The 12,114-nt window shown below is 35.5% G+C and overlaps 1 protein-coding gene across 6 annotated transcripts in view; it reads left to right on the top strand.

Moving 5' to 3' along the window:
• Positions 1-12,114, top strand: part of LOC135219683 (receptor-type tyrosine-protein phosphatase N2-like) — a 303,910-nt gene that overhangs the window by 111,062 nt on the left and 180,734 nt on the right. The gene's annotated exons all lie outside the window — the stretch shown is intronic.

Here is a 12,114-nt window from a genome sequence, read left to right as displayed (position 1 = left end):
GCTCCTGACTGGCTGTTGATAAGCCAATGACAGGACTAGAAACTCTCAGTCTCTCTTGAGAGTTCACATGGGTAGGATCTATGTTCCACTTCTGAGGGATACGTCTTTCAGGAGAGGTGAAACATACACCCTACCTATGTGAACTCTCGAGAGCGACTGAGAGTTTCCAGCTCTGTGATTGGCTTATCAACAGCTAATCAGGAACGTCGTAAGGGACTGGCCTAGACATCAAATGCACGGTTTATGTGAATCTACTATAGTATTTTCGCCATTCAAAAACCATGGATTACCATTTGCTGATGGACTCATAGTTCGCAAGATCTCCTTTTCTTCCTCGCTGCCTAAGCTTTTTTTTTTAATATATAATATTTTCTTTCGTTTTTTTTTTATAAAATATTCTTGCATTTAATTTGTCTGTTTTCCTGTTTTTAACCAAGATATAGTAGATAGTGTACCGCCTTTGACAGTTTTATGGGAACACTGCGCAAATTCATTAACAGACACCAAATCGCTTCTTCGGTAACGACACCGGCAGTCGTTATCTCTCTCTCTCTCTCTCTCTCTCTCTCTCTCTCTCTCTCTCTCTCTCTCTCTCTTAGAAAGCTAGTATACAGTAACTAAAATAAAAGTAACGTTTAGTTTTTTACATTACATATTTCATGCATATACTCACGTACACTTATATGTATGTATATCAAACTAATGGTACTCTACTGCCCTTTTTATTTTATTTTATTTTTTTTTTTTTTGCATGGTTGGTCTGTTCACCAGAATTAGGTATACTCTGATCTCCAGAATTTTGTATGTTCATCTTGTTAAACCGAAATGTATTCATATTGTAGATAACAAACATCATCAAATATATTTGTCTACCTGAAAGACAATGCAATATCATATGGTGTGTGTAAGCATTTATGCTACCCGTATGTGAAGGTAAATGTTATATATATTGGTAAATATACTACATAGTTACCGTTAAAATTCCGTATGTAAAAGTACCGGCATATTTAATAAAGTTGAAAAGCATAACATGAACTTCAACTCGGGATCTACTCCAAGGTAGGTACTGCTGACTTTGTTTAATTCGTGAAAATTTTTCGCATTTCCCAAGCGTGCTGGTTGTCATGTAGTATATGTACTGTAACCGTGCATAGTGACAAAGGTACGACGCTAGCGGCGTGTACATAGTATTCCCGTAATCAGAGTAGATTTTCGACTGCAAGGAAGAGAAAGATAGGGAACCCCTTCCAGACTCCTATCTGCTTCTGTCTTACGCCTTCTTTTGTGATCCGTCCCCTTTCTTGGCCCCTACATTCAATCTCTACATCTACAGAGACGAGGAAAGGCCTCATCATGAATTTACCTGTCACTTCTCATTGTTAGGCTCTCTCCGTCAAGTATAAAGACATATTAATATTCATATTGTGGATATCAGTGAGTGGGACAGGATAAAATGATTCGCTCATTTGCATACTGTTTGGAGGGGAAGGGAGCTTCTCAAAGCTGCTTTCGAGCTGCGGCTGCCGCTGCGGCTGCGGCTGCTGCTGCTGCTGCGGAAAAGGGTGAAGCGGAGAGGCGGCAAAATACGATTGGGGATACGAAATGGAACCAAACACTCAGCAGAGAGAGAGAGAGAGAGAGAGAGAGAGAGAGAGAGAGAGAGGGGGGGGGGGGGGGGGCGGGGAGAGGAAAACACTAGTAAATGTGTGTGTACATATAATATATATATATATATATATATATATATATATATAAAATAATATATATATGGATAGATATATATATTTTTATATATATTATATATATATTTCATAATATATATATATATATATATATATATATATATATATATATATATATATATATATATATATATGTTTATTGAGCCTCTCTTGAGCTCTGCCACGGAAGTAGATAGGCACAATTTAGAAATGGCCCTTAGCCCCAAGCATGTGAGGGTGCAAACTCTCCCAGTTCATAGGTGATCAGAATAAACTGAAAATTGAAATTGGAAAGTAAGACCCCAAAGTAAGTTGGAGATCCAAAGCAGGCGTAAAATGGAATCAATAGATATGGTTTGGACACCTTAGATGTTTGTGAATCACAGTGCAACGGAAGGGAAAAGAAAGATTGGAAGGGTAATGTGCATATTTATTCAGAAAGAGCAGATGGAATTGATAGAGAAAGCATAGGCATGATCTTAATGTCTAGTGCAGAATAAGCACTGACTTACTGGAGAGTAGCAACAATGAAATACAGCTCGCAAAATTTAAATTATAAGTCCAGTGGGAGCATTAAAATGTGGTATGTACCAACAGATGAACTCTCAAAAGAAGGTAAGAGGTGAATACTGTCGAGAACTATAGAATTTTATAGATCAACTGCTAGAAACAGATATGAGAATTGTTGTTGGCGATATGAAAGCAAAGGCTAGTAGGGGCAACGAAGATATGGAGTATGTAATGGTTAAGGAAGGCTTGGGATAGGCTGCCAACGGAAGGATTGCAGTACGATCTCTGTTGCTACAACGGCATGATTCATGGTATGACCGTGAAACAAATTACTGAATTTATATGAAAAAGGAAAAAAAAATCATGAAAAGGAAATCTAGATGGCGTATACGTGTCCTTCCACTCAACCCTTAGGAGAATAGTATAGTTAGTTTAAGATAGGCTCCTGTTGTCACCGGAATAGGGGAAAAAACTAGACCTATTTGCATGGAAACCAAGCGAAGAGAGGTTGCAGAGAAGTGGAAAAATTGTGTAAGATAAAGAATAGGAAAGACTTACATGGTGGAATTTCACAAAGGCCCTTTAGGTCATTCAATTTGCCGCCTGTTTTTCTTCTGTTCTCCCTTTGTTTTATTTACCTGGGGATTTTTCACCAAAATTGTGATATATATATATATATATATATATATATATATATATATATATATATATATATATTATATATATACTATATATATATATATATTATATATATATATATATATATATATATATATATATATATATATATATATGAGATATGCATACAAGAGAGTCTGCCCCTGCAGTTATTTTATAAGGCCATACCACTGTAGCCGTGTTAGAGAGTCTCCTTCGTTATTATCATGAACAGTCAGATATTTACTTAAATCAATTCGTTAATTTTTTTTCCTTTACTTCTAGAAAAAGACTTAAAGCAATTATATAATCTTCAACATTGCCATTGCCCACTTTTAGTCAATTATAAATCATATTCTGCTGCCCTTCTATTCTTTTATAATTTTTGCAACATTCTTAGCATCCACAAATGACAATCGCAGTTATTCTTACGTCTGTCATATTCATTCGTCTTTTGAATGACAGAATTCTTCAGTTTACACACGCTGAGTAATTGGGCTTTGTGCTCTTCAAGTAACCCATCTTATTCTGAGTGATTGATTCATATAGGCTGGCCTGACAACAACTGTGGTCCTCAAACGGAGCCTTTTGCTCATGAGTCTTCCTTTGTACTTCGTAATGCCTCTGCAGAGGAGTATCCTTTCTTTCTTATCCTCTGAACTTCCTGTTTAAACTCGGCAGCCTTTACACCTTTGTATTGTTCTACATCTGTTTCCCTTTCATCTTTAAGCAGCATTTTAAGCCTTTTTCTCATTTAGTTTTTATTTATTCCTTTACTTTTGCTGTGTCTCCATCTGCCCTTATTGTACTTTCATATTGTGTCCACATAAATGTACCCTACTGGCCTCCTACAAGTTATTGCCATTGAAGCTTTCTGTGAAACTCAAGTCTTCTGTGCAGTCAGTCACCTCCTAATCTATCGCCCTTTGGAATTGACTGTCTTCGATGCAGGAGACGTAGGCAGTGTGAAAGCAGAGACGTGGGTCTGCAAAAGATGGATAGCGAAAATATTGAATCGTGTCAATAAATTAAGGGGAAAATAGTTTGTGAATTTAAGTTTAGTCAAGCATTTTTATATACACTTCCAGCAAACCCCCCTCCCTCCCTCCACGCCGAAAACAAAAACGAACATTTCCGCAATAAATAGTCAACAATGTGTCTTTATTGCCGTTTAATAAATTTTGTCAAACGTATTTAACCTCCCCCTCCAAAAGACACTCACATTAGATTATCTTATAAGATCATTTTCACCTCCCATCTCGAGAGGAGCTTTGAAAAACAAACCCTCAAAATAAAGCAATTTCAGCACGCGTAATCTTGACGTTTATTTGTGTCTTATTTCCGTAAAACCTACTCTAAAGGAAACTTGCCTGTGTTTGCGGGAATGTAGGGAAAATGAACTCTAGCAGTGGCTGGAACAACCCAGTGGTCGTTATACTCTTCAGTTAATTAAAAGTTTAGATTGACTTTGCCACAGTGCATTAATTCTCCCAATAATGAGAGGGAAGGAAGGGAAGTGCGCCACAGAATATAGATAGATAAGTGGATAGATGGAAAGATTGATAGATTGGTAGATAGCATTCCAAGTGAGGATTGGTTATTTTCTTGATATATATTATATTGGGAAAATCATTTGTTTCGGCTACTACAGGAATCTGGTGGTTCATTGAGCTACATCTGTGTTTATCAGCTAAAAATAACCTTGTTGATTATTTCCTTCTTGTTTTCCACTTTGATACTCTTTCTCTCACATCTAACTGTTGATTGGTATATATTCTATGAATATTTGCCATTCACAAAGAAAATATTACTTTCCGCACAGATCTGCGGCCCGGATGGGATTCATCCAAAAGAAATGAAAGAGTTGAAAGAGGAGAAGTTCCTCACCTATATAAACTCGACGGAGAAAGTGCAGAACAAAGAAAGGCACCAAAAGGATGAAAACTGGGTAATGTGCCCCCAGTTTACAAAAAAGGCCCAAGAGAAGAGCCGGGAAATTATAGACCAATCTGTCAAACATAGGTTGTTTGTAAGATTTTTTAGTCCATATTTGCAGATCAAATTGTGGATTACACTGATAGAAACAACTTGTTGTTAAACAGCCAACAAGGTTTAAAAAAAAATAGATCCTGCCTATCAAACCTCTTGGAGTTTTTTCATAACATGCTTGGTATTTACGACAGTAGTAGATTTCCAAAAGGCCTTTGACAAAGTTCCACATAAGAAACTAATGGCAAAAGTTAGAGCTTTAGGAATTGTAGGAAAAACATCAGACTGGATCGAAGACTGGCTAACTAAAAGAAAATGGTGAAGAATCAGAATGGGCAAATGTGACAAGTGGAGTTTCTCAGGGCTCTGTCCTTGACCCGGTTTTCTTTTTTATTTACATTTATGACATTGATATAGGATTAGCTAGCAGGATAGCCAAATTTGCAGACGACACCAAACTAGGTGTAAATGCAGCAAACCCAGAGACAGTAGAAAGTTTAAGAAATGATCCAAGGAAAATAGGAGAGTGGTCAAAAAGATGACAAATGCCTTTTGATGTGGATAAGTGTGAAGTGTTACAAATAAGAACAAGCAAACCTCTTGCCAACCACATGCTGCTTGGGGATGGCATACATAGTGTGGAACAAGAAGAGGACCTTGGAGGTATTATTACCAAGGTCTTAAAATCCACAATACAGTGCATAAAAACTGAAAAGAAGGGACAGAAACTAGTGGGATACATAAAGAGGCAGTTCAAATACAGAAACAAAGAAACAGTGCTGCAGCTCTACCCATCAATAGTTAGACCTCATCTTGAATATGCAGTATAGGTGTTGTCTCCAACACTAAGAAAGGACATAAATAGATTAGAAAGGGTACAAGCAAGAGCCACAAAGTTAATTCCACCCATCAGGCAAATAGGTTACTAAAGACGACTAGAGAGTCTGAACATATATGGCTTAGAAACACGACGATTGCGAGGACAACTAATAGAGACGTTCAAAATACTGAAAGGCGTAACAAAAGTAGACAGTAACCTATTTACGGTAAACGAAAACCAGACAAGTAAATAATGATTGGAAACTAGAGCTGAAGAGATACAACACATCCCATTGTGGGAACTTCTTCACATACAAGATAAGTGACACAAAATAAACTGTCACCAGAAGTTGTAAACAGCAACAATGTGGAAGAGTCTATAAGAAAGCCAGACAAAATCATTAGGACAATGTGAATGAACATGAACACCAGCTCTTAGAGATAAGTAAGCACACTTATGTCTCCTCGGACGGACCAACAAGTCTTTGAGACATCCTAATCCTTGTAACTCTCTCTCTCTCTCTCTCTCTCTCTCTCTCTCTCCCCCACGCCGCTCCTCCGGCTTACCGGTCCCCACATCAGTCCTCGCTGTTCGCTCTTTCCTTATCTTCATGTCTATACCGACCCATATCTTCGCCCCACCATCCCAACAGCTTCACGCATCCTAACTTTCCCTCATAACTCAATCTTGAGGACAAACAATGGCGACCCGTCGTTTGAAGGCCTGTGCCTCCTTTATAATTCACTTTGCTGTCTTCTTTGATGCCTGGGTTGGCCCTAAAGAAGAATATACTTGGGCCGACATTATCGATGGTATTAGATAGTCCTCCCCCTTTCTGTGTGTGTGTGTGTTATGAAGGGTCGGAAGACATTTCAGGTAAGGGCGCAGAGTTAAGTAGTTTACAAAAATCTTCAACCTATTTCTTGTGGTTTGTAACTCACTCTCACCCATGCTGTTTTTAGGGCTGGGAAAATATTTTAATCAGAGTTACACAGTTTACAAAAGTCAAAACCCCTATCTTCATGGAAGTTACTTTGATTTTTATGATTATTAAAAAATCTACTAACGCTGTTATACTCTCTCTCTCTCTCTCTCTCTCTCTCTCTCTCTCTCGTCTCATCTCTCTCTCTCTCTTCTCTCTCTCTCTCGATTTTAAGGCTAGAAAGCCGCTTTAGACAAAGACGCAGTTTAATCATTTGCAAAATTCATTAGCCTGTTCATGTTTGTATGACATTGTTTTCTTCTTTTATTGATATTATTACTTAACCGAGGAACATCGACGATACGGACCTACTGTTTTATTGACTTGTAAAGATGTTATGCATTTGTAGATAATCAATCAATTCGATAACCATAAACCATTAAGACTACATTCATAAGAGGTTGGTTTGTACGACTTTGTGTGCCACGCATCAGCATGTCGCACGCTATTGTGTAAAATAAATAAAAAATCACAGGTGAATAGAAAATAAATGTAAACATAATTCGCACACATTCACACAAGTATGCATGGTAACAGTGCCTGTGTCTGATTTAAATTGTACAGAGATACTAGGGGGGTAATAATAGACACATTTAAATGTCATTTTTCAGCTGTGCTTAGTCGTTTTTTCTTTTACAGTGACTGGTTAAACGATATGATTTGGCCAGTCGCCAATTTGGCGTTTACATCATGTTGACAATCTCACATACCTTTCGCTATGAAGCGAAGCGTGGTCCTTTGCGTGACGACAGAACGAAAAGACGAACGAAAGAAAAAACCATTTTCCTTTGTTTTTCTTTCAATTTGCACCCGTTTGATCGCAACTGAAGACTTTGTACAGATAGCATAATGTCTGTTGGTCGTTGATGGCCCAGCTTCATTAACACATGAGTTGTCTTACATAAAAAGCTGGAAGGCAGCCAGAAAAAAAGGCCAAGTGAAAAGTAATCCTGTTCCATGTTGAACCGCGTCGGCAACGAATCGTGTGTAAAATATGAATTATGAATGAAAGACTGCCTGCCAATGTAGGAAACGGTGTAGGAAAGCGCCTGCCATTGCTGATTTTCCAATAATTGATTTGTGAAATTCATTACATTACTTATATGTTTATTGTAGTTGTAAGGGCATATTTAACAATTATTCATGTTCCTCTGGAGGGGACTTTGCGAGCGCGCGCGCATGCACACACACACTTTTTACAGCCTACAACTTCGGTCTGAGAACCTGAAGTACAAACGTTGCATAACTATTCCTTTGGAGATTCGCCTTTTTCCTCAAGACTGGATACATGCCGGTAACCAGAGAGAGAGAGAGAGAGGGGGGGAGGGGGTGCGCCATCTTGTGATTGGTGGCCGTAAAGAAAATAGGTCGATTGTGCTTTTCTTTAAGTAACGCAATGTAACGTATTATTTAATGTGTTCCAGTTTACTTTTTATAATGAGGGTACAATATTTTTTTTATTCGTTCAAAAATTCCAGCGTTTATTCTGCAGACACTAGAACCCCCCTAGAAGTAGTCATTAGCAACAGTAAATTATAAAGAAAACTATTGTACCTGTTCCCTTTTAAAATTGTTTCTGATATTGAAGCAATTCTGAAAATTTTTTCGTGCTTTCAAAGTCAGGTATATCTGAATCGTCAAAATAGGTGTTATCAACATTATTGCTAGGCTCTCAGTCGGGCGAAGAAAACAAAAACAGTGAGCCATGCCATATAAAACGGTGATGGTTAGATGGATGGTGTCCTTTGAATGCAAATCTTTACACCTAACATCTCCTTAATCTCATAACGTCATTCTTGGTAAATGCCCCTTCATATATATATATGATATACATAATATACCTATATATATATATATATATATATATATATATATATATATATATATATATATATATATGTATATATATATATATTATTATATATATATATATGTACATATTATTATATATATATATATATATATATATATATATATATTATACATATATATATATATATATATATATATATATATATATATATATATATAACACATTATGTAAATAAAGCAAATGCCACGGAGGAAAAGTGAAGCCACGGAGTGGGTTGATAGGCCTCTGGACACAGGCCTTTGCTGGCAGATTGCTAGTAAAGGACCGTGTTTTGAAAGGCCTAGCAATCACTTCGTTGTTTGACTTTGTCTCAGTGGCATTTTCCTTTATTTATGTATTCCATATCTTCGTGATTCAGTTTATAGTTTATGTACTATATATATATGAGGTTTTAGTCTTCCTTTTTCACGAAGATAGATATATGAGGTTGTAGTCCACAGGGGAAAAGAAAGGCAGAAATTCCTTTTCTCTGTATATGGGCCTGTGAAGGCCGAAATTGTCGAGCTAAAAGGAATATTTGCTTTTCTTTTTTTTCTTTCCCTGTGGACTACAACCTCCATACATAATATATATATAGATATATATATATATATATTATTATAGAGATTATTAGATATAGAAGATGATAGTGACACACATACAACATTAACAGACATAACAGATATATATACATAGACAGGTAACATACATTATCATAGATATAGGTGAGAGATATGAGATATATAGATATTATATAATATATGATACATAGTTAAGTATAGATGTATATTGATAGAGATGTATATTATAGAGGATGAGATAGATACACACATACATACATACATACATACATTACATATATATTAGTAATTTTATGTGTATATTACATATATATAGTATATATATATATATATATATATATTTATATATAATTATACATAAATATATATATATTTATATTTTACACATAACATTACAATACATAAAACATTACATAAATATATAAAGAGATATATGTATATGAATCACGGAAATGTGATATGACTTATATATATATTAATATATATATATATATTATATATATATATATATATATATATATATATATATATATATATATATATATATAACTTTTTCGAATAGGAAATTAAATACTGCCGTATGTGGTTAGTGCTTCCCTAGAAAGACAGACATGTATGAAATATAATCTCCATGGAGTTCATTTCACATTTCAAATTATCAGTAGTACCTGAAGTAGAACGAAAGCTTACTGTTCAAGTATTATAAGTGCAAAGAGTGAAACTCAGCTTTCTCAGCTCACAAAGAAATCACCAGAAGTAAGTAACGTTTGGAGAAACAAAAATGAGCAAAGACCCTCACTGAAGACCAATAAAAGACGAGCTGAGAGCCAACAATAACACAGAGGACATTAAAGATATAAAGAAGTTGCTCAACGAGATTTACTCGTGACAAGCCAAACAACTGAATTAACGAGAATAGATGTAGCTACAAGCACAAAGTAGCTACGAGTTCCAATTACCAACACCACCGTTAGACCACTCAAGTGAAAGACCAACAAATAGGAGGTAAACAGATTCAAGAATAACACGCTAAGACACGCGCGACCTCACACAAATAAAACAAGAGAGATAATATAAGTAGATTGATTAAAAAACAGAAAGAATGATGAACAATACAAGACATTTGACAAAGGGGGCCATGTAAAACTGTGCCTGTAGATTTATGTGAAACAATCGAAAGATTATTGAATAAAAGTTTTTACTAATATCCAGCTAACAATATTAGATAGCAATGAATACACACACTCACACATGTATATATACTCTTATATATACATTATGTATATGTAAATATATTTATATATACAAATGTGTATATATAATATATATATATATAATTATATATATTTATATGTATATTACATTTATATTTATAAACATGGTTCATAACTCTGGTGTACGTTGAATAAAAGTACCTTTCATTAGGACACAGATGATTGAATAAGATTATAGACAAAGTTAACGATAGGGTCATAGAAATTGAAGCCTAAAAGATGTTGTTAGAAAAATCTCACTTGAAATAATGAAGGACAAGATAAAAAGAAATTAATGATAAATGTTCATCGATAAAAATGGAGAAGAAAATGTAATGTTTCAAAATAGAGTTAACGAGAAGAAACGAGGTGACATTGAACAGAGACTAATCACTGAATGTATTGTGCATCCCTAACGTACTCCTGGTGTTCTGAGGGACTGGTTTTTTCGACAAACCTAAGACGCACAGCACCCGGAGAGGCCTCTCTGGTCGGATGCAGTGCTGACAGGACTTAATGCAATGATACAACCACATCAGGAAACTTCTCCAGCTGACTGTTTCAGTAACTTATGCTATACTAATGAAACGAAACCGAATATAACTCTTAGCATAATTTCCAGTACCATTGCGTCCCTGTGTGCTCTCAACCCCAAAAATTGCAGTAGAAGAGAGAGAGGATAATATTTGGGCGCCACCCGACTGACCCACAGAATACTGCACTACGCTAATGGGGTATTAAAAAGCACTTGTCGAATACAGTAGGGCTCAATATTATGCCCACTACAAAGACAGGCGTATAACAGTTATTACAATCTGGAGAAACTCAGAGTAAATAACAGCGCCACAGAATTATTATTATTATTATTATAATATTATTATTATTATTATTATTATTAGTGATGATGATGATTTAGTACGGACATCGAGTAACTTCGTCAACCTAGAAAAGAAGGCATTGAAATTTGAACAATCATAGAACCATAATACAGGAGCCGAATACTCAAATCCCCTTGGAAGAAGCTGCAGTCCAAGAATGGGCGAATTTGTCAAGTACTTCTTATGAGCTCTAGAACACTTGCATTGGGAGATTCCAGTCATATCAGTGTCACTCCAATGCTTGCTGTCCATGAGCCTCACATTCCCGTGGAACAAACATAAACCTTAATGATTTCGAAATCATATTTCATCAGGATGAAATATTTGTATGTGACTGAATAACACTTTTACACGGATTTCTGAACCTGGCTTCGCAGTGCCCACCTTCATTGACACTGGGGAGGAAAATCAGAGGTATTAAGTAGAGCGAAAAAAAAAGCTGAAAATAGCGAATGGACAAGATTGTTAATATATAATATATTATATACTATATTATATATATATATATTTATATATATACATAATATATGTATACATATTATATATATATATATTATATTATATATATATATATATATATATATATGTGTGTTGTGTGTGTGTGTGTGTGTGTGTGTTTGCGTATGTATGTGTGTGTCAAAATGCATATAGTCTGTCGAATAATCTTATAAAAGCAAATACAAAATTTAGCAACGTAGCGGATACGAAAATTAAAAAACAAAAAAATGCCCCACAGATATTCCGTAGAAGAAAAAACAGCAAGATTATCCTAGACCATTCCACCTTTTACGAACTAAGCAGGAGTATTATGCATTGTAATTTTAGATGATGAAATAATGAAGGTAATGACATGTAGAGAGTCTCGATTTCG

Source organism: Macrobrachium nipponense, chromosome 1 (genome assembly GCF_015104395.2).
Source record: "Macrobrachium nipponense isolate FS-2020 chromosome 1, ASM1510439v2, whole genome shotgun sequence".
Classification (NCBI taxonomy): domain Eukaryota; kingdom Metazoa; phylum Arthropoda; class Malacostraca; order Decapoda; family Palaemonidae; genus Macrobrachium; species Macrobrachium nipponense.
The sequence above is the reverse complement of the archived record's forward strand: the minus strand, read 5'-3'. Positions and strand labels throughout refer to the sequence as shown.